Genomic DNA, 18,822 nt, shown 5'->3' on the forward strand with positions numbered 1-18,822 from the left:
TGGTATGGCCGTTGGCGCTCATCTAATGTAGGAGCACGGCAGAATTCGCGTTCGGCTTTTCTCCCAACACACAAAATTTTAGTTTTCGGCCGCATTTGACGAAAGCGCTTCCTTCCGCAACCGCCAGTTCCTCGAGGACGGCGCGGGGAGGCACGCCCGGCTTCCCAGTAGAGTGACGGCCGAATTGGCGGGCGCACCGCCGTGTGTGTGAGACGCACTGGTGCTCGTTGCACCCCCTGTCATTCGCTGGGCGCGTGCAGCCTTCGACACTAGCGGAGGACGCATCTTGTCCCTGGTGTTCAGCGGAGGGCCTGTGCGGGGTGTGGCAGTGTCGTGCTGGAGGGCCCACTGGTAGCGATGTGGGCTTCCTCGCCTCGCCACGCCTCGCCTCGCCTCGCCTCACACCAGGTGTCTGCGTAGTTTGCAGTGCATTCGCACCATTCCTATCCCTGTCCCTGTCCCCGTCCCGACTTGTCCCGACTTTGCTCGACTGCCGCTCGCTGCCGCTCGGGTCGTGGTCCATATGACAGCGCAAGCACGACAAACGTCTGCGGGACGAGACGAGACGAGACGAGACGACTAAGGAATAAGTTCGTGGTTACAAATCAAATTTGGAACTCAACACACCTACACAACAATAGGCGGTGACGTATTTCAGAAATCACCTGCCGATTCGTAGTGTTTTGTCGTTTTCAAAGTCTTCTTGGCAAACTTGGTTAGCACATTCTCCCTCAAACTGAGTTAATTACTGCATTTTCGTTCCATTACAGTAGTTTAAAAGGCTTAAGGAAGCATCTTTGTCACAACAGAAAGGTAGTTTGAAAATTGGGCTGGCGACATAACAAAAAAAAAAAAAACAGTAAGGGAGCCAACAGCACCCGGGTTTCCCAGGCGGTCACCCATCCAAGTACTAGCCGGGCCCGATGATGCTTAACTTCGGTGATCGGACGAGAACCGGTGTATTCATCATGGTATGGCCGTTGGCGCTCATCTAATGTAGGAGCACGGCAGAATTCGCGTTCGGCTTTTCTCCCAACACACAAAATGTTAGTTTTCGGCCGCATTTGACGAAAGCGCTTCCTTCCGCAACCGCCAGTTCCTCGAGGACGGCGCGGGGAGGCACGCCCGGCGTCCCAGCAGAGTGACGGCCGAATTGGCGGGCGCACCGCCGCGTGTGTGAGACGCACTGCTGCTCGTTGCACCCCCTGTCATTCGCTGGGCGCGTGCAGCCTTCGACACTAGCGGAGGACGCATCTTGTCCCTGGTGTTCAGCGGAGGGCCTGTGCGGGGTGTGGCAGTGTCGTGCTGGAGGGCCCACTGGTAGCGATGTGGGCTTCCTCGCCTCGCCACGCCTCGCCTCGCCTCGCCTCACACCAGGTGTCTGCGTAGTTTGCAGTGCATTCGCACCATTCCTATCCCTGTCCCTGTCCCCGTCCCGACTTGTCCCGACTTTGCTCGACTGCCGCTCGCTGCCGCTCGGGTCGTGGTCCATATGACAGCGCAAGCACGACAAACGTCTGCGGGACGAGACGAGACGAGACGAGACGAGACGACTAAGGAATAAATTCGTGGTTACAAATCAAATTTGGAACTCTACACTCCTACACGACAATAGGCGGTGACGTATTTCAGAAATCACCTGCCGATTCGTACTGTTTTGTCGTTTTCAAAGTCTTCTTGGCAAACTTGGTTAGCACATTCTCCCTCAAACTGAGGTAATTACTGCATTTTCGTTCCATTACAGTAGTTTAAAAGGCATAAGGAAGCATCTTTGTCACAACAGAAAGGTAGTTTGAAAATTGGGCTGGCGACATAACAAAAAAAAAACAGTAAGGGAGCCAACAGCACCCGGGTTTCCCAGGCGGTCACCCATCCAAGTACTAGCCGGGCCCGATGATGCTTAACTTCGGTGATCGGACGAGAACCGGTGTATTCATCATGGTATGGCCGTTGGCGCTCATCTAATGTAGGAGCACGGCAGAATTCGCGTTCGGCTTTTCTCCCAACACACAAAATTTTAGTTTTCGGCCGCATTTGACGAAAGCGCTTCCTTCCGCAACCGCCAGTTCCTCGAGGACGGCGCGGGGAGGCACGCCCGGCTTCCCAGTAGAGTGACGGCCGAATTGGCGGGCGCACCGCCGTGTGTGTGAGACGCACTGGTGCTCGTTGCACCCCCTGTCATTCGCTGGGCGCGTGCAGCCTTCGACACTAGCGGAGGACGCATCTTGTCCCTGGTGTTCAGCGGAGGGCCTGTGCGGGGTGTGGCAGTGTCGTGCTGGAGGGCCCACTGGTAGCGATGTGGGCTTCCTCGCCTCGCCACGCCTCGCCTCGCCTCGCCTCACACCAGGTGTCTGCGTAGTTTGCAGTGCATTCGCACCATTCCTATCCCTGTCCCTGTCCCCGTCCCGACTTGTCCCGACTTTGCTCGACTGCCGCTCGCTGCCGCTCGGGTCGTGGTCCATATGACAGCGCAAGCACGACAAACGTCTGCGGGACGAGACGAGACGAGACGAGACGACTAAGGAATAAGTTCGTGGTTACAAATCAAATTTGGAACTCAACACACCTACACAACAATAGGCGGTGACGTATTTCAGAAATCACCTGCCGATTCGTAGTGTTTTGTCGTTTTCAAAGTCTTCTTGGCAAACTTGGTTAGCACATTCTCCCTCAAACTGAGTTAATTACTGCATTTTCGTTCCATTACAGTAGTTTAAAAGGCTTAAGGAAGCATCTTTGTCACAACAGAAAGGTAGTTTGAAAATTGGGCTGGCGACATAACAAAAAAAAAAAAACAGTAAGGGAGCCAACAGCACCCGGGTTTCCCAGGCGGTCACCCATCCAAGTACTAGCCGGGCCCGATGATGCTTAACTTCGGTGATCGGACGAGAACCGGTGTATTCATCATGGTATGGCCGTTGGCGCTCATCTAATGTAGGAGCACGGCAGAATTCGCGTTCGGCTTTTCTCCCAACACACAAAATGTTAGTTTTCGGCCGCATTTGACGAAAGCGCTTCCTTCCGCAACCGCCAGTTCCTCGAGGACGGCGCGGGGAGGCACGCCCGGCGTCCCAGCAGAGTGACGGCCGAATTGGCGGGCGCACCGCCGCGTGTGTGAGACGCACTGCTGCTCGTTGCACCCCCTGTCATTCGCTGGGCGCGTGCAGCCCTTCGACACTAGCGGAGGACGCATCTTGTCCCTGGTGTTCAGCGGAGGGCCTGTGCGGGGTGTGGCAGTGTCGTGCTGGAGGGTCCACTGGTAGCGATGTGGGCTTCCTCGCCTCGCCACGCTTCGCCTCGCCTCGCCTCACACCAGGTGTCTGCGTAGTTTGCAGTGCATTCGCACCATTCCTATCCCTGTCCCTGTCCCCGTCCCGACTTGTCCCGACTTTGCTCGACTGCCGCTCGCTGCCGCTCGGGTCGTGGTCCATATGACAGCGCAAGCACGACAAACGTCTGCGGGACGAGACGAGACGAGACGAGACGAGACGACTAAGGAATAAATTCGTGGTTACAAATCAAATTTGGAACTCTACACTCCTACACGACAATAGGCGGTGACGTATTTCAGAAATCACCTGCCGATTCGTACTGTTTTGTCGTTTTCAAAGTCTTCTTGGCAAACTTGGTTAGCACATTCTCCCTCAAACTGAGGTAATTACTGCATTTTCGTTCCATTACAGTAGTTTAAAAGGCATAAGGAAGCATCTTTGTCACAACAGAAAGGTAGTTTGAAAATTGGGCTGGCGACATAACAAAAAAAAAACAGTAAGGGAGCCAACAGCACCCGGGTTTCCCAGGCGGTCACCCATCCAAGTACTAGCCGGGCCCGATGATGCTTAACTTCGGTGATCGGACGAGAACCGGTGTATTCATCATGGTATGGCCGTTGGCGCTCATCTAATGTAGGAGCACGGCAGAATTCGCGTTCGGCTTTTCTCCCAACACACAAAATTTTAGTTTTCGGCCGCATTTGACGAAAGCGCTTCCTTCCGCAACCGCCAGTTCCTCGAGGACGGCGCGGGGAGGCACGCCCGGCTTCCCAGCAGAGTGACGGCCGAATTGGCGGGCGCACCGCCGTGTGTGTGAGACGCACTGGTGCTCGTTGCACCCCCTGTCATTCGCTGGGCGCGTGCAGCCTTCGACACTAGCGGAGGACGCATCTTGTCCCTGGTGTTCAGCGGAGGGCCTGTGCGGGGTGTGGCAGTGTCGTGCTGGAGGGCCCACTGGTAGCGATGTGGGCTTCCTCGCCTCGCCACGCCTCGCCTCGCCTCGCCTCACACCAGGTGTCTGCGTAGTTTGCAGTGCATTCGCACCATTCCTATCCCTGTCCCTGTCCCCGTCCCGACTTGTCCCGACTTTGCTCGACTGCCGCTCGCTGCCGCTCGGGTCGTGGTCCATATGACAGCGCAAGCACGACAAACGTCTGCGGGACGAGACGAGACGAGACGAGACGACTAAGGAATAAGTTCGTGGTTACAAATCAAATTTGGAACTCAACACACCTACACAACAATAGGCGGTGACGTATTTCAGAAATCACCTGCCGATTCGTACTGTTTTGTCGTTTTCAAAGTCTTCTTGGCAAACTTGGTTAGCACATTCTCCCTCAAACTGAGTTAATTACTGCATTTTCGTTCCATTACAGTAGTTTAAAAGGCTTAAGGAAGCATCTTTGTCACAACAGAAAGGTAGTTTGAAAATTGGGCTGACGACATAACAAAAAAAAAAAAACAGTAAGGGAGCCAACAGCACCCGGGTTTCCCAGGCGGTCACCCATCCAAGTACTAGCCGGGCCCGATGATGCTTAACTTCGGTGATCGGACGAGAACCGGTGTATTCATCATGGTATGGCCGTTGGCGCTCATCTAATGTAGGAGCACGGCAGAATTCGCGTTCGGCTTTTCTCCCAACACACAAAATGTTAGTTTTCGGCCGCATTTGACGAAAGCGCTTCCTTCCGCAACCGCCAGTTCCTCGAGGACGGCGCGGGGAGGCACGCCCGGCGTCCCAGCAGAGTGACGGCCGAATTGGCGGGCGCACCGCCGCGTGTGTGAGACGCACTGCTGCTCGTTGCACCCCCTGTCATTCGCTGGGCGCGTGCAGCCTTCGACACTAGCGGAGGACGCATCTTGTCCCTGGTGTTCAGCGGAGGGCCTGTGCGGGGTGTGGCAGTGTCGTGCTGGAGGGCCCACTGGTAGCGATGTGGGCTTCCTCGCCTCGCCACGCCTCGCCTCGCCTCGCCTCACACCAGGTGTCTGCGTAGTTTGCAGTGCATTCGCACCATTCCTATCCCTGTCCCTGTCCCCGTCCCGACTTGTCCCGACTTTGCTCGACTGCCGCTCGCTGCCGCTCGGGTCGTGGTCCATATGACAGCGCAAGCACGACAAACGTCTGCGGGACGAGACGAGACGAGACGAGACGAGACGACTAAGGAATAAATTCGTGGTTACAAATCAAATTTGGAACTCTACACTCCTACACGACAATAGGCGGTGACGTATTTCAGAAATCACCTGCCGATTCGTACTGTTTTGTCGTTTTCAAAGTCTTCTTGGCAAACTTGGTTAGCACATTCTCCCTCAAACTGAGGTAATTACTGCATTTTCGTTCCATTACAGTAGTTTAAAAGGCATAAGGAAGCATCTTTGTCACAACAGAAAGGTAGTTTGAAAATTGGGCTGGCGACATAACAAAAAAAAAACAGTAAGGGAGCCAACAGCACCCGGGTTTCCCAGGCGGTCACCCATCCAAGTACTAGCCGGGCCCGATGATGCTTAACTTCGGTGATCGGACGAGAACCGGTGTATTCATCATGGTATGGCCGTTGGCGCTCATCTAATGTAGGAGCACGGCAGAATTCGCGTTCGGCTTTTCTCCCAACACACAAAATTTTAGTTTTCGGCCGCATTTGACGAAAGCGCTTCCTTCCGCAACCGCCAGTTCCTCGAGGACGGCGCGGGGAGGCACGCCCGGCTTCCCAGCAGAGTGACGGCCGAATTGGCGGGCGCACCGCCGTGTGTGTGAGACGCACTGGTGCTCGTTGCACCCCCTGTCATTCGCTGGGCGCGTGCAGCCTTCGACACTAGCGGAGGACGCATCTTGTCCCTGGTGTTCAGCGGAGGGCCTGTGCGGGGTGTGGCAGTGTCGTGCTGGAGGGCCCACTGGTAGCGATGTGGGCTTCCTCGCCTCGCCACGCCTCGCCTCGCCTCGCCTCACACCAGGTGTCTGCGTAGTTTGCAGTGCATTCGCACCATTCCTATCCCTGTCCCTGTCCCCGTCCCGACTTGTCCCGACTTTGCTCGACTGCCGCTCGCTGCCGCTCGGGTCGTGGTCCATATGACAGCGCAAGCACGACAAACGTCTGCGGGACGAGACGAGACGAGACGAGACGACTAAGGAATAAGTTCGTGGTTACAAATCAAATTTGGAACTCAACACACCTACACAACAATAGGCGGTGACGTATTTCAGAAATCACCTGCCGATTCGTAGTGTTTTGTCGTTTTCAAAGTCTTCTTGGCAAACTTGGTTAGCACATTCTCCCTCAAACTGAGTTAATTACTGCATTTTCGTTCCATTACAGTAGTTTAAAAGGCTTAAGGAAGCATCTTTGTCACAACAGAAAGGTAGTTTGAAAATTGGGCTGGCGACATAACAAAAAAAAAAACAGTAAGGGAGCCAACAGCACCCGGGTTTCCCAGGCGGTCACCCATCCAAGTACTAGCCGGGCCCGATGATGCTTAACTTCGGTGATCGGACGAGAACCGGTGTATTCATCATGGTATGGCCGTTGGCGCTCATCTAATGTAGGAGCACGGCAGAATTCGCGTTCGGCTTTTCTCCCAACACACAAAATGTTAGTTTTCGGCCGCATTTGACGAAAGCGCTTCCTTCCGCAACCGCCAGTTCCTCGAGGACGGCGCGGGGAGGCACGCCCGGCGTCCCAGCAGAGTGACGGCCGAATTGGCGGGCGCACCGCCGCGTGTGTGAGACGCACTGCTGCTCGTTGCACCCCCTGTCATTCGCTGGGCGCGTGCAGCCTTCGACACTAGCGGAGGACGCATCTTGTCCCTGGTGTTCAGCGGAGGGCCTGTGCGGGGTGTGGCAGTGTCGTGCTGGAGGGCCCACTGGTAGCGATGTGGGCTTCCTCGCCTCGCCACGCCTCGCCTCGCCTCGCCTCACACCAGGTGTCTGCGTAGTTTGCAGTGCATTCGCACCATTCCTATCCCTGTCCCTGTCCCCGTCCCGACTTGTCCCGACTTTGCTCGACTGCCGCTCGCTGCCGCTCGGGTCGTGGTCCATATGACAGCGCAAGCACGACAAACGTCTGCGGGACGAGACGAGACGAGACGAGACGAGACGACTAAGGAATAAATTCGTGGTTACAAATCAAATTTGGAACTCTACACTCCTACACGACAATAGGCGGTGACGTATTTCAGAAATCACCTGCCGATTCGTACTGTTTTGTCGTTTTCAAAGTCTTCTTGGCAAACTTGGTTAGCACATTCTCCCTCAAACTGAGGTAATTACTGCATTTTCGTTCCATTACAGTAGTTTAAAAGGCATAAGGAAGCATCTTTGTCACAACAGAAAGGTAGTTTGAAAATTGGGCTGGCGACATAACAAAAAAAAAACAGTAAGGGAGCCAACAGCACCCGGGTTTCCCAGGCGGTCACCCATCCAAGTACTAGCCGGGCCCGATGATGCTTAACTTCGGTGATCGGACGAGAACCGGTGTATTCATCATGGTATGGCCGTTGGCGCTCATCTAATGTAGGAGCACGGCAGAATTCGCGTTCGGCTTTTCTCCCAACACACAAAATTTTAGTTTTCGGCCGCATTTGACGAAAGCGCTTCCTTCCGCAACCGCCAGTTCCTCGAGGACGGCGCGGGGAGGCACGCCCGGCTTCCCAGCAGAGTGACGGCCGAATTGGCGGGCGCACCGCCGTGTGTGTGAGACGCACTGGTGCTCGTTGCACCCCCTGTCATTCGCTGGGCGCGTGCAGCCTTCGACACTAGCGGAGGACGCATCTTGTCCCTGGTGTTCAGCGGAGGGCCTGTGCGGGGTGTGGCAGTGTCGTGCTGGAGGGCCCACTGGTAGCGATGTGGGCTTCCTCGCCTCGCCACGCCTCGCCTCGCCTCGCCTCACACCAGGTGTCTGCGTAGTTTGCAGTGCATTCGCACCATTCCTATCCCTGTCCCTGTCCCCGTCCCGACTTGTCCCGACTTTGCTCGACTGCCGCTCGCTGCCGCTCGGGTCGTGGTCCATATGACAGCGCAAGCACGACAAACGTCTGCGGGACGAGACGAGACGAGACGAGACGACTAAGGAATAAGTTCGTGGTTACAAATCAAATTTGGAACTCAACACACCTACACAACAATAGGCGGTGACGTATTTCAGAAATCACCTGCCGATTCGTAGTGTTTTGTCGTTTTCAAAGTCTTCTTGGCAAACTTGGTTAGCACATTCTCCCTCAAACTGAGTTAATTACTGCATTTTCGTTCCATTACAGTAGTTTAAAAGGCTTAAGGAAGCATCTTTGTCACAACAGAAAGGTAGTTTGAAAATTGGGCTGGCGACATAACAAAAAAAAAAAAACAGTAAGGGAGCCAACAGCACCCGGGTTTCCCAGGCGGTCACCCATCCAAGTACTAGCCGGGCCCGATGATGCTTAACTTCGGTGATCGGACGAGAACCGGTGTATTCATCATGGTATGGCCGTTGGCGCTCATCTAATGTAGGAGCACGGCAGAATTCGCGTTCGGCTTTTCTCCCAACACACAAAATGTTAGTTTTCGGCCGCATTTGACGAAAGCGCTTCCTTCCGCAACCGCCAGTTCCTCGAGGACGGCGCGGGGAGGCACGCCCGGCGTCCCAGCAGAGTGACGGCCGAATTGGCGGGCGCACCGCCGCGTGTGTGAGACGCACTGCTGCTCGTTGCACCCCCTGTCATTCGCTGGGCGCGTGCAGCCTTCGACACTAGCGGAGGACGCATCTTGTCCCTGGTGTTCAGCGGAGGGCCTGTGCGGGGTGTGGCAGTGTCGTGCTGGAGGGCCCACTGGTAGCGATGTGGGCTTCCTCGCCTCGCCACGCCTCGCCTCGCCTCGCCTCACACCAGGTGTCTGCGTAGTTTGCAGTGCATTCGCACCATTCCTATCCCTGTCCCTGTCCCCGTCCCGACTTGTCCCGACTTTGCTCGACTGCCGCTCGCTGCCGCTCGGGTCGTGGTCCATATGACAGCGCAAGCACGACAAACGTCTGCGGGACGAGACGAGACGAGACGAGACGACTAAGGAATAAGTTCGTGGTTACAAATCAAATTTGGAACTCAACACACCTACACAACAATAGGCGGTGACGTATTTCAGAAATCACCTGCCGATTCGTAGTGTTTTGTCGTTTTCAAAGTCTTCTTGGCAAACTTGGTTAGCACATTCTCCCTCAAACTGAGTTAATTACTGCATTTTCGTTCCATTACAGTAGTTTAAAAGGCTTAAGGAAGCATCTTTGTCACAACAGAAAGGTAGTTTGAAAATTGGGCTGGCGACATAACAAAAAAAAAAAACAGTAAGGGAGCCAACAGCACCCGGGTTTCCCAGGCGGTCACCCATCCAAGTACTAGCCGGGCCCGATGATGCTTAACTTCGGTGATCGGACGAGAACCGGTGTATTCATCATGGTATGGCCGTTGGCGCTCATCTAATGTAGGAGCACGGCAGAATTCGCGTTCGGCTTTTCTCCCAACACACAAAATTTTAGTTTTCGGCCGCATTTGACGAAAGCGCTTCCTTCCGCAACCGCCAGTTCCTCGAGGACGGCGCGGGGAGGCACGCCCGGCTTCCCAGCAGAGTGACGGCCGAATTGGCGGGCGCACCGCCGTGTGTGTGAGACGCACTGGTGCTCGTTGCACCCCCTGTCATTCGCTGGGCGCGTGCAGCCTTCGACACTAGCGGAGGACGCATCTTGTCCCTGGTGTTCAGCGGAGGGCCTGTGCGGGGTGTGGCAGTGTCGTGCTGGAGGGCCCACTGGTAGCGATGTGGGCTTCCTCGCCTCGCCACGCCTCGCCTCGCCTCGCCTCACACCAGGTGTCTGCGTAGTTTGCAGTGCATTCGCACCATTCCTATCCCTGTCCGTGTCCCCGTCCCGACTTGTCCCGACTTTGCTCGACTGCCGCTCGCTGCCGCTCGGGTCGTGGTCCATATGACAGCGCAAGCACGACAAACGTCTGCGGGACGAGACGAGACGAGACGAGACGACTAAGGAATAAGTTCGTGGTTACAAATCAAATTTGGAACTCAACACACCTACACAACAATAGGCGGTGACGTATTTCAGAAATCACCTGCCGATTCGTAGTGTTTTGTCGTTTTCAAAGTCTTCTTGGCAAACTTGGTTAGCACATTCTCCCTCAAACTGAGTTAATTACTGCATTTTCGTTCCATTACAGTAGTTTAAAAGGCTTAAGGAAGCATCTTTGTCACAACAGAAAGGTAGTTTGAAAATTGGGCTGGCGACATAACAAAAAAAAAAAAACAGTAAGGGAGCCAACAGCACCCGGGTTTCCCAGGCGGTCACCCATCCAAGTACTAGCCGGGCCCGATGATGCTTAACTTCGGTGATCGGACGAGAACCGGTGTATTCATCATGGTATGGCCGTTGGCGCTCATCTAATGTAGGAGCACGGCAGAATTCGCGTTCGGCTTTTCTCCCAACACACAAAATGTTAGTTTTCGGCCGCATTTGACGAAAGCGCTTCCTTCCGCAACCGCCAGTTCCTCGAGGACGGCGCGGGGAGGCACGCCCGGCGTCCCAGCAGAGTGACGGCCGAATTGGCGGGCGCACCGCCGCGTGTGTGAGACGCACTGCTGCTCGTTGCACCCCCTGTCATTCGCTGGGCGCGTGCAGCCTTCGACACTAGCGGAGGACGCATCTTGTCCCTGGTGTTCAGCGGAGGGCCTGTGCGGGGTGTGGCAGTGTCGTGCTGGAGGGCCCACTGGTAGCGATGTGGGCTTCCTCGCCTCGCCACGCCTCGCCTCGCCTCGCCTCACACCAGGTGTCTGCGTAGTTTGCAGTGCATTCGCACCATTCCTATCCCTGTCCCTGTCCCCGTCCCGACTTGTCCCGACTTTGCTCGACTGCCGCTCGCTGCCGCTCGGGTCGTGGTCCATATGACAGCGCAAGCACGACAAACGTCTGCGGGACGAGACGAGACGAGACGAGACGAGACGACTAAGGAATAAATTCGTGGTTACAAATCAAATTTGGAACTCTACACTCCTACACGACAATAGGCGGTGACGTATTTCAGAAATCACCTGCCGATTCGTACTGTTTTGTCGTTTTCAAAGTCTTCTTGGCAAACTTGGTTAGCACATTCTCCCTCAAACTGAGGTAATTACTGCATTTTCGTTCCATTACAGTAGTTTAAAAGGCATAAGGAAGCATCTTTGTCACAACAGAAAGGTAGTTTGAAAATTGGGCTGGCGACATAACAAAAAAAAAACAGTAAGGGAGCCAACAGCACCCGGGTTTCCCAGGCGGTCACCCATCCAAGTACTAGCCGGGCCCGATGATGCTTAACTTCGGTGATCGGACGAGAACCGGTGTATTCATCATGGTATGGCCGTTGGCGCTCATCTAATGTAGGAGCACGGCAGAATTCGCGTTCGGCTTTTCTCCCAACACACAAAATTTTAGTTTTCGGCCGCATTTGACGAAAGCGCTTCCTTCCGCAACCGCCAGTTCCTCGAGGACGGCGCGGGGAGGCACGCCCGGCTTCCCAGCAGAGTGACGGCCGAATTGGCGGGCGCACCGCCGTGTGTGTGAGACGCACTGGTGCTCGTTGCACCCCCTGTCATTCGCTGGGCGCGTGCAGCCTTCGACACTAGCGGAGGACGCATCTTGTCCCTGGTGTTCAGCGGAGGGCCTGTGCGGGGTGTGGCAGTGTCGTGCTGGAGGGCCCACTGGTAGCGATGTGGGCTTCCTCGCCTCGCCACGCCTCGCCTCGCCTCGCCTCACACCAGGTGTCTGCGTAGTTTGCAGTGCATTCGCACCATTCCTATCCCTGTCCCTGTCCCCGTCCCGACTTGTCCCGACTTTGCTCGACTGCCGCTCGCTGCCGCTCGGGTCGTGGTCCATATGACAGCGCAAGCACGACAAACGTCTGCGGGACGAGACGAGACGAGACGAGACGACTAAGGAATAAGTTCGTGGTTACAAATCAAATTTGGAACTCAACACACCTACACAACAATAGGCGGTGACGTATTTCAGAAATCACCTGCCGATTCGTAGTGTTTTGTCGTTTTCAAAGTCTTCTTGGCAAACTTGGTTAGCACATTCTCCCTCAAACTGAGTTAATTACTGCATTTTCGTTCCATTACAGTAGTTTAAAAGGCTTAAGGAAGCATCTTTGTCACAACAGAAAGGTAGTTTGAAAATTGGGCTGGCGACATAACAAAAAAAAAAAAACAGTAAGGGAGCCAACAGCACCCGGGTTTCCCAGGCGGTCACCCATCCAAGTACTAGCCGGGCCCGATGATGCTTAACTTCGGTGATCGGACGAGAACCGGTGTATTCATCATGGTATGGCCGTTGGCGCTCATCTAATGTAGGAGCACGGCAGAATTCGCGTTCGGCTTTTCTCCCAACACACAAAATGTTAGTTTTCGGCCGCATTTGACGAAAGCGCTTCCTTCCGCAACCGCCAGTTCCTCGAGGACGGCGCGGGGAGGCACGCCCGGCGTCCCAGCAGAGTGACGGCCGAATTGGCGGGCGCACCGCCGCGTGTGTGAGACGCACTGCTGCTCGTTGCACCCCCTGTCATTCGCTGGGCGCGTGCAGCCTTCGACACTAGCGGAGGACGCATCTTGTCCCTGGTGTTCAGCGGAGGGCCTGTGCGGGGTGTGGCAGTGTCGTGCTGGAGGGCCCACTGGTAGCGATGTGGGCTTCCTCGCCTCGCCACGCCTCGCCTCGCCTCGCCTCACACCAGGTGTCTGCGTAGTTTGCAGTGCATTCGCACCATTCCTATCCCTGTCCCTGTCCCCGTCCCGACTTGTCCCGACTTTGCTCGACTGCCGCTCGCTGCCGCTCGGGTCGTGGTCCATATGACAGCGCAAGCACGACAAACGTCTGCGGGACGAGACGAGACGAGACGAGACGACTAAGGAATAAGTTCGTGGTTACAAATCAAATTTGGAACTCAACACACCTACACAACAATAGGCGGTGACGTATTTCAGAAATCACCTGCCGATTCGTACTGTTTTGTCGTTTTCAAAGTCTTCTTGGCAAACTTGGTTAGCACATTCTCCCTCAAACTGAGGTAATTACTGCATTTTCGTTCCATTACAGTAGTTTAAAAGGCATAAGGAAGCATCTTTGTCACAACAGAAAGGTAGTTTGAAAATTGGGCTGGCGACATAACAAAAAAAAAACAGTAAGGGAGCCAACAGCACCCGGGTTTCCCAGGCGGTCACCCATCCAAGTACTAGCCGGGCCCGATGATGCTTAACTTCGGTGATCGGACGAGAACCGGTGTATTCATCATGGTATGGCCGTTGGCGCTCATCTAATGTAGGAGCACGGCAGAATTCGCGTTCGGCTTTTCTCCCAACACACAAAATTTTAGTTTTCGGCCGCATTTGACGAAAGCGCTTCCTTCCGCAACCGCCAGTTCCTCGAGGACGGCGCGGGGAGGCACGCCCGGCGTCCCAGCAGAGTGACGGCCGAATTGGCGGGCGCACCGCCGCGTGTGTGAGACGCACTGCTGCTCGTTGCACCCCCTGTCATTCGCTGGGCGCGTGCAGCCTTCGACACTAGCGGAGGACGCATCTTGTCCCTGGTGTTCAGCGGAGGGCCTGTGCGGGGTGTGGCAGTGTCGTGCTGGAGGGCCCACTGGTAGCGATGTGGGCTTCCTCGCCTCGCCACGCCTCGCCTCGCCTCGCCTCACACCAGGTGTCTGCGTAGTTTGCAGTGCATTCGCACCATTCCTATCCCTGTCCCTGTCCCCGTCCCGACTTGTCCCGACTTTGCTCGACTGCCGCTCGCTGCCGCTCGGGTCGTGGTCCATATGACAGCGCAAGCACGACAAACGTCTGCGGGACGAGACGAGACGAGACGAGACGACTAAGGAATAAGTTCGTGGTTACAAATCAAATTTGGAACTCAACACACCTACACAACAATAGGCGGTGACGTATTTCAGAAATCACCTGCCGATTCGTACTGTTTTGTCGTTTTCAAAGTCTTCTTGGCAAACTTGGTTAGCACATTCTCCCTCAAACTGAGGTAATTACTGCATTTTCGTTCCATTACAGTAGTTTAAAAGGCATAAGGAAGCATCTTTGTCACAACAGAAAGGTAGTTTGAAAATTGGGCTGGCGACATAACAAAAAAAAAACAGTAAGGGAGCCAACAGCACCCGGGTTTCCCAGGCGGTCACCCATCCAAGTACTAGCCGGGCCCGATGATGCTTAACTTCGGTGATCGGACGAGAACCGGTGTATTCATCATGGTATGGCCGTTGGCGCTCATCTAATGTAGGAGCACGGCAGAATTCGCGTTCGGCTTTTCTCCCAACACACAAAATTTTAGTTTTCGGCCGCATTTGACGAAAGCGCTTCCTTCCGCAACCGCCAGTTCCTCGAGGACGGCGCGGGGAGGCACGCCCGGCTTCCCAGCAGAGTGACGGCCGAATTGGCGGGCGCACCGCCGTGTGTGTGAGACGCACTGGTGCTCGTTGCACCCCCTGTCATTCGCTGGGCGCGTGCAGCCTTCGACACTAGCGGAGGACGCATCTTGTCCCTGGTGTTCAGCGGAGGGCCTGTGCGGGGTGTGGCAGTGTCGTGCTGGAGGGCCCACTGGTAGCGATGTGGGCTTCCTCGCCTCGCCACGCCTCGCCTCGCCTCGCCTCACACCAGGTGTCTGCGTAGTTTGCAGTGCATTCGCACCATTCCTATCCCTGTCCGTGTCCCCGTCCCGACTTGTCCCGACTTTGCTCGACTGCCGCTCGCTGCCGCTCGGGTCGTGGTCCATATGACAGCGCAAGCACGACAAACGTCTGCGGGACGAGACGAGACGAGACGAGACGACTAAGGAATAAGTTCGTGGTTACAAATCAAATTTGGAACTCAACACACCTACACAACAATAGGCGGTGACGTATTTCAGAAATCACCTGCCGATTCGTAGTGTTTTGTCGTTTTCAAAGTCTTCTTGGCAAACTTGGTTAGCACATTCTCCCTCAAACTGAGTTAATTACTGCATTTTCGTTCCATTACAGTAGTTTAAAAGGCTTAAGGAAGCATCTTTGTCACAACAGAAAGGTAGTTTGAAAATTGGGCTGGCGACATAACAAAAAAAAAAAAACAGTAAGGGAGCCAACAGCACCCGGGTTTCCCAGGCGGTCACCCATCCAAGTACTAGCCGGGCCCGATGATGCTTAACTTCGGTGATCGGACGAGAACCGGTGTATTCATCATGGTATGGCCGTTGGCGCTCATCTAATGTAGGAGCACGGCAGAATTCGCGTTCGGCTTTTCTCCCAACACACAAAATGTTAGTTTTCGGCCGCATTTGACGAAAGCGCTTCCTTCCGCAACCGCCAGTTCCTCGAGGACGGCGCGGGGAGGCACGCCCGGCGTCCCAGCAGAGTGACGGCCGAATTGGCGGGCGCACCGCCGCGTGTGTGAGACGCACTGCTGCTCGTTGCACCCCCTGTCATTCGCTGGGCGCGTGCAGCCTTCGACACTAGCGGAGGACGCATCTTGTCCCTGGTGTTCAGCGGAGGGCCTGTGCGGGGTGTGGCAGTGTCGTGCTGGAGGGCCCACTGGTAGCGATGTGGGCTTCCTCGCCTCGCCACGCCTCGCCTCGCCTCGCCTCACACCAGGTGTCTGCGTAGTTTGCAGTGCATTCGCACCATTCCTATCCCTGTCCCTGTCCCCGTCCCGACTTGTCCCGACTTTGCTCGACTGCCGCTCGCTGCCGCTCGGGTCGTGGTCCATATGACAGCGCAAGCACGACAAACGTCTGCGGGACGAGACGAGACGAGACGAGACGACTAAGGAATAAGTTCGTGGTTACAAATCAAATTTGGAACTCAACACACCTACACAACAATAGGCGGTGACGTATTTCAGAAATCACCTGCCGATTCGTACTGTTTTGTCGTTTTCAAAGTCTTCTTGGCAAACTTGGTTAGCACATTCTCCCTCAAACTGAGGTAATTACTGCATTTTCGTTCCATTACAGTAGTTTAAAAGGCATAAGGAAGCATCTTTGTCACAACAGAAAGGTAGTTTGAAAATTGGGCTGGCGACATAACAAAAAAAAAACAGTAAGGGAGCCAACAGCACCCGGGTTTCCCAGGCGGTCACCCATCCAAGTACTAGCCGGGCCCGATGATGCTTAACTTCGGTGATCGGACGAGAACCGGTGTATTCATCATGGTATGGCCGTTGGCGCTCATCTAATGTAGGAGCACGGCAGAATTCGCGTTCGGCTTTTCTCCCAACACACAAAATTTTAGTTTTCGGCCGCATTTGACGAAAGCGCTTCCTTCCGCAACCGCCAGTTCCTCGAGGACGGCGCGGGGAGGCACGCCCGGCTTCCCAGCAGAGTGACGGCCGAATTGGCGGGCGCACCGCCGTGTGTGTGAGACGCACTGGTGCTCGTTGCACCCCCTGTCATTCGCTGGGCGCGTGCAGCCTTCGACACTAGCGGAGGACGCATCTTGTCCCTGGTGTTCAGCGGAGGGCCTGTGCGGGGTGTGGCAGTGTCGTGCTGGAGGGCCCACTGGTAGCGATGTGGGCTTCCTCGCCTCGCCACGCCTCGCCTCGCCTCGCCTCACACCAGGTGTCTGCGTAGTTTGCAGTGCATTCGCACCATTCCTATCCCTGTCCGTGTCCCCGTCCCGACTTGTCCCGACTTTGCTCGACTGCCGCTCGCTGCCGCTCGGGTCGTGGTCCATATGACAGCGCAAGCACGACAAACGTCTGCGGGACGAGACGAGACGAGACGAGACGACTAAGGAATAAGTTCGTGGTTACAAATCAAATTTGGAACTCAACACACCTACACAACAATAGGCGGTGACGTATTTCAGAAATCACCTGCCGATTCGTAGTGTTTTGTCGTTTTCAAAGTCTTCTTGGCAAACTTGGTTAGCACATTCTCCCTCAAACTGAGTTAATTACTGCATTTTCGTTCCATTACAGTAGTTTAAAAGGCTTAAGGAAGCATCTTTGTCACAACAGAAAGGTAGTTTGAAAATTGGGCTGGCGACATAACAAAAAAAAAAAAACAGTAAGGGAGCCAACAGCACCCGGGTTTCCCAGGCGGTCACCCATCCAAGTACTAGCCGGGCCCGATGATGCTTAACTTCGGTGATCGGACGAGAACCGGTGTATTCATCATGGTATGGCCGTTGGCGCTCATCTAATGTAGGAGCACGGCAGAATTCGCGTTCGGCTTTTCTCCCAACACACAAAATGTTAGTTTTCGGCCGCATTTGACGAAAGCGCTTCCTTCCGCAACCGCCAGTTCCTCGAGGACGGCGCGGGGAGGCACGCCCGGCGTCCCAGCAGAGTGACGGCCGAATTGGCGGGCGCACCGCCGCGTGTGTGAGACGCACTGCTGCTCGTTGCACCCCCTGTCATTCGCTGGGCGCGTGCAGCCTTCGACACTAGCGGAGGACGCATCTTGTCCCTGGTGTTCAGCGGAGGGCCTGTGCGGGGTGTGGCAGTGTCGTGCTGGAGGGCCCACTGGTAGCGATGTGGGCTTCCTCGCCTCGCCACGCCTCGCCTCGCCTCGCCTCACACCAGGTGTCTGCGTAGTTTGCAGTGCATTCGCACCATTCCTATCCCTGTCCCTGTCCCCGTCCCGACTTGTCCCGACTTTGCTCGACTGCCGCTCGCTGCCGCTCGGGTCGTGGTCCATATGACAGCGCAAGCACGACAAACGTCTGCGGGACGAGACGAGACGAGACGAGACGAGACGACTAAGGAATAAATTCGTGGTTACAAATCAAATTTGGAACTCTACACTCCTACACGACAATAGGCGGTGACGTATTTCAGAAATCACCTGCCGATTCGTACTGTTTTGTCGTTTTCAAAGTCTTCTTGGCAAACTTGGTTAGCACATTCTCCCTCAAACTGAGGTAATTACTGCATTTTCGTTCCATTACAGTAGTTTAAAAGGCATAAGGAAGCATCTTTGTCACAACAGAAAGGTAGTTTGAAAATTGGGCTGGCGACATAACAAAAAAAAAACAGTAAGGGAGCCAACAGCACCCGGGTTTCCCAGGCGGTCACCCATCCAAGTACTAGCCGGGCCCGATGATGCTTAACTTCGGTGATCGGACGAGAACCGGTGTATTCATCATGGTATGGCCGTTGGCGCTCATCTAATGTAGGAGCACGGCAGAATTCGCGTTCGGCTTTTCTCCCAACACACAAAATTTTAGTTTTCGGCCGCATTTGACGAAAGCGCTTCCTTCCGCAACCGCCAGTTCCTCGAGGACGGCGCGGGGAGGCACGCCCGGCTTCCCAGCAGAGTGACGGCCGAATTGGCGGGCGCACCGCCGTGTGTGTGAGACGCACTGGTGCTCGTTGCACCCCCTGTCATTCGCTGGGCGCGTGCAGCCTTCGACACTAGCGGAGGACGCATCTTGTCCCTGGTGTTCAGCGGAGGGCCTGTGCGGGGTGTGGCAGTGTCGTGCTGGAGGGCCCACTGGTAGCGATGTGGGCTTCCTCGCCTCGCCACGCCTCGCCTCGCCTCGCCTCACACCAGGTGTCTGCGTAGTTTGCAGT

General features: G+C 55.2%; 19 non-coding genes across 19 annotated transcripts; all 19 read right to left on the reverse strand.

Annotated features, from left to right (window-relative positions):
* Nucleotides 1-866: 866 nt before the first annotated feature.
* On the reverse strand, nt 867-985 carry LOC126138739 (5S ribosomal RNA). The gene has a single exon (XR_007528294.1). It is a non-coding gene; the product is annotated as a 5S ribosomal RNA (ribosomal RNA).
* An 851-nt stretch (nt 986-1,836) lies between these two features.
* LOC126138752 (5S ribosomal RNA) lies at nt 1,837-1,955 on the reverse strand. Its single transcript, XR_007528305.1, has one exon. It is a non-coding gene; the product is annotated as a 5S ribosomal RNA (ribosomal RNA).
* Nucleotides 1,956-2,804: 849 nt separating this feature from the next.
* On the reverse strand, nt 2,805-2,923 carry LOC126138764 (5S ribosomal RNA). The gene has a single exon (XR_007528316.1). It is a non-coding gene; the product is annotated as a 5S ribosomal RNA (ribosomal RNA).
* An 852-nt stretch (nt 2,924-3,775) lies between these two features.
* Nucleotides 3,776-3,894, reverse strand: LOC126138776 (5S ribosomal RNA). The gene has a single exon (XR_007528327.1). It is a non-coding gene; the product is annotated as a 5S ribosomal RNA (ribosomal RNA).
* Nucleotides 3,895-4,743: 849 nt separating this feature from the next.
* Nucleotides 4,744-4,862, reverse strand: LOC126138728 (5S ribosomal RNA). The gene has a single exon (XR_007528284.1). It is a non-coding gene; the product is annotated as a 5S ribosomal RNA (ribosomal RNA).
* An 851-nt stretch (nt 4,863-5,713) lies between these two features.
* On the reverse strand, nt 5,714-5,832 carry LOC126138729 (5S ribosomal RNA). The gene has a single exon (XR_007528285.1). It is a non-coding gene; the product is annotated as a 5S ribosomal RNA (ribosomal RNA).
* Nucleotides 5,833-6,679: 847 nt separating this feature from the next.
* Nucleotides 6,680-6,798, reverse strand: LOC126138730 (5S ribosomal RNA). The gene has a single exon (XR_007528286.1). It is a non-coding gene; the product is annotated as a 5S ribosomal RNA (ribosomal RNA).
* An 851-nt stretch (nt 6,799-7,649) lies between these two features.
* On the reverse strand, nt 7,650-7,768 carry LOC126138731 (5S ribosomal RNA). The gene has a single exon (XR_007528287.1). It is a non-coding gene; the product is annotated as a 5S ribosomal RNA (ribosomal RNA).
* An 849-nt stretch (nt 7,769-8,617) lies between these two features.
* LOC126138732 (5S ribosomal RNA) lies at nt 8,618-8,736 on the reverse strand. Its single transcript, XR_007528288.1, has one exon. It is a non-coding gene; the product is annotated as a 5S ribosomal RNA (ribosomal RNA).
* Nucleotides 8,737-9,584: 848 nt separating this feature from the next.
* LOC126138733 (5S ribosomal RNA) lies at nt 9,585-9,703 on the reverse strand. The gene has a single exon (XR_007528289.1). It is a non-coding gene; the product is annotated as a 5S ribosomal RNA (ribosomal RNA).
* Nucleotides 9,704-10,552: 849 nt separating this feature from the next.
* Nucleotides 10,553-10,671, reverse strand: LOC126138734 (5S ribosomal RNA). The gene has a single exon (XR_007528290.1). It is a non-coding gene; the product is annotated as a 5S ribosomal RNA (ribosomal RNA).
* An 851-nt stretch (nt 10,672-11,522) lies between these two features.
* Nucleotides 11,523-11,641, reverse strand: LOC126138736 (5S ribosomal RNA). Its single transcript, XR_007528291.1, has one exon. It is a non-coding gene; the product is annotated as a 5S ribosomal RNA (ribosomal RNA).
* An 849-nt stretch (nt 11,642-12,490) lies between these two features.
* LOC126138737 (5S ribosomal RNA) lies at nt 12,491-12,609 on the reverse strand. Its single transcript, XR_007528292.1, has one exon. It is a non-coding gene; the product is annotated as a 5S ribosomal RNA (ribosomal RNA).
* Nucleotides 12,610-13,455: 846 nt separating this feature from the next.
* Nucleotides 13,456-13,574, reverse strand: LOC126138738 (5S ribosomal RNA). Its single transcript, XR_007528293.1, has one exon. It is a non-coding gene; the product is annotated as a 5S ribosomal RNA (ribosomal RNA).
* Nucleotides 13,575-14,420: 846 nt separating this feature from the next.
* LOC126138740 (5S ribosomal RNA) lies at nt 14,421-14,539 on the reverse strand. The gene has a single exon (XR_007528295.1). It is a non-coding gene; the product is annotated as a 5S ribosomal RNA (ribosomal RNA).
* An 849-nt stretch (nt 14,540-15,388) lies between these two features.
* Nucleotides 15,389-15,507, reverse strand: LOC126138741 (5S ribosomal RNA). Its single transcript, XR_007528296.1, has one exon. It is a non-coding gene; the product is annotated as a 5S ribosomal RNA (ribosomal RNA).
* Nucleotides 15,508-16,353: 846 nt separating this feature from the next.
* LOC126138742 (5S ribosomal RNA) lies at nt 16,354-16,472 on the reverse strand. Its single transcript, XR_007528297.1, has one exon. It is a non-coding gene; the product is annotated as a 5S ribosomal RNA (ribosomal RNA).
* An 849-nt stretch (nt 16,473-17,321) lies between these two features.
* Nucleotides 17,322-17,440, reverse strand: LOC126138743 (5S ribosomal RNA). Its single transcript, XR_007528298.1, has one exon. It is a non-coding gene; the product is annotated as a 5S ribosomal RNA (ribosomal RNA).
* An 851-nt stretch (nt 17,441-18,291) lies between these two features.
* Nucleotides 18,292-18,410, reverse strand: LOC126138744 (5S ribosomal RNA). The gene has a single exon (XR_007528299.1). It is a non-coding gene; the product is annotated as a 5S ribosomal RNA (ribosomal RNA).
* Nucleotides 18,411-18,822: the final 412 nt, after the last annotated feature.

The sequence above is a fragment of the Schistocerca cancellata genome, unplaced genomic scaffold (genome assembly GCF_023864275.1).
Source record: "Schistocerca cancellata isolate TAMUIC-IGC-003103 unplaced genomic scaffold, iqSchCanc2.1 HiC_scaffold_669, whole genome shotgun sequence".
NCBI classification, from domain to species: Eukaryota; Metazoa; Arthropoda; class Insecta; order Orthoptera; family Acrididae; genus Schistocerca; species Schistocerca cancellata.